Here is a 2,393-nt window from a genome sequence, read left to right on the forward strand (position 1 = left end):
CACGGGGTGAGATCTTGCGTGGAGCCCCAGATCGAGGGAGATTATCAGTGGTCTTGTATGTCTTCCATTTCCTAATAATTGCTCCCACAGTTGATTTCATCAAACCAAGCTGCTTACCTATTGCAGATTCAGTCTTCCCAGCCTGGTGCAGGTCTACAATTTTGTTTCTGGTGTCCTTTGACAGCTCTTTGGTCTTGGCCATAGTGGAGTTTTGGAGTGTGACTGTTTGAGGTTGTGGACAGGTGTCTTTTATACTGATAACAAGTTCAAACAGGTGCCATTAATACAGGTAACGAGTGGAGGTCAGAGAAGCCTCTTAAAGAAGAAGTTACAGGTCTGTGAGAGCCAGAAATCTTGCTTGTTTGTAGGTGACCAAATACTTTTTTTCCACCATAATTTGCAAATAAATTAATTAAAAATCCTACAATGTGATTTTCTGGATTTTTTTTTCTCAATTTGTCTGTCATAGTTGACGTGTACCTATGATGAAAATTACAGGCCTCTCATCTTTTTAAGTGGGAGAACTTGCACAATTGGTGGCTGACTAAATACTTTTTTTCCCCACTGTATATATATATACACACGGAGAGGAAGAGGGAAACTAAATGAATGTCTAGTATATCACTCCAGCATGACAGTATCCATCTGTATAGGAAGTGAAGTTCAGGGTTTGGCCTCCTTGTCCTTCTGGCTGGGTTTGTCCATCAGGTCTTTGAACTCTAGCTTCTCCAGAGGTTCCTTGGCCATCAGCTGACTGAAATAGCAGAGGATAGTTTCACATTGTTGATGAGATCAGTCATGTCGTGTATATATCTAGTCATCTCATTTTCAACAGGAATTAAGTACAGCGCCACACTCACTTATCCATCCGGCATTCAAGGTAGTCCTTCGACACATGGAGTTATCATAGCTGCTGTCTTTCAAGCGCTAAATGGCTTATTATTATTATTATTATTATTATAAATTCATTTTTATTTACATTTTAGTCATTTAGCAGACGCTCTTATCCAAAGCGACCTGCAGTTAGTGAGTGCATACATTTTTCATACTGTATTTGAATGCTTTACAGTCTCCAGCAATGACAAACAGAAAAGAGATGCAATGTTGCATTGAATTTCAAACACTAGACAACTACAGGGAAAGCAAAAGCAGTTGAACTGTCATTCATTCCAGTACACCTGTCATTTCACAGATCTCATACACATGAGCTCAAACGCCCCTTTCCCTTGCATTTGAGAAGCAACCAGATGCAGCTGGAAACTACAGAAGCTATGTGGAGCTGCGCAGTTGCTGGGTTGTCACTAGTTACCACAGTAAAATTGGCTATATCGAAAAAATTATATGAAAACAAAAATTAATTTAAGGTTAGGCATAAGGTTAGCAGCGTGGTTAAGGTTTAAAAAAAATCAGATTTTAAGAAGATACATTTTAGATATAGGTGGGGTTTAGCCATAATTATGACAGTGACGACCCAGTTGCTGCGCACGTCACGCTGCTATTTCTGGCTAAATATACATTTTGAATGTATGATTCAACTTCCGTATGTTTGTACAATTTGAAGTTATTAAAATAATAAGTACAAATAAATAAAAAAGCTATTGCTTGAACCAACGAGTCTGTTGCTCAACCAGTAGTGGTTTATTTTTTTTTACCGAAATGATCCAAAGTGCACGGGGCCGAAAATACTTACTGCTAAAGTTCATACTATAGCGGTCAAAGCGATTGTTTTTGCGAGAGACAAAATATATATATATACCTTCACCAATATGTCATGCAAACTGTGTATATGAAGCGCCGCATAGTTCTGACGTAAACAAACGGTTTGAGCTAGACGTGAATAATCAACCCATAGATAACATCGATTACGTATTCGACAATCTACTAACTTTTAAAGAGACAGAAACAAAGTTCAGAAATTCGGTGACAGAAATAAGTAAAAGTACGAGCCAGCTACAGTCTGCTATCAAATATTTGCAAGTGAAATAGTTTATTTTGTTTAAGGTGCAAAAAACAGTCCTTATAAAAACGTCTAAAATATGTTGGCTGTCAGTGTCAGAAAGAAAAATTACACAGGTAGTAAGACATTGTTTCATGATCGTCATACCACTGGAGGTCTCACTGCAACTGCAGAAGGATCAGTCTGGGGGAAAAGGAGGGGATGACAGACTTGAGATAATGCTGTTAGCAAGACTTCGTAGCCTAATAGAGCTGTAGTCAGAAGAGAGAGACTTGCCAAACCTTCAAATCATCACCTCATCCAAGCGGATTTACCGTAGGCTATTAATTATTATTTTTTGGTCCAATCCAGAAGCATTTTTTCGCATTTCGAGTAAAGTACAAGGTCACAATTTGATTTTTGCTTTATCCTAGTTAACGTGCTTTGTATTTAAGTA

This window comes from Coregonus lavaretus (genome assembly GCF_964263955.1).
Source record: "Coregonus lavaretus genome assembly, chromosome: 1".
Classification (NCBI taxonomy): domain Eukaryota; kingdom Metazoa; phylum Chordata; class Actinopteri; order Salmoniformes; family Salmonidae; genus Coregonus; species Coregonus lavaretus.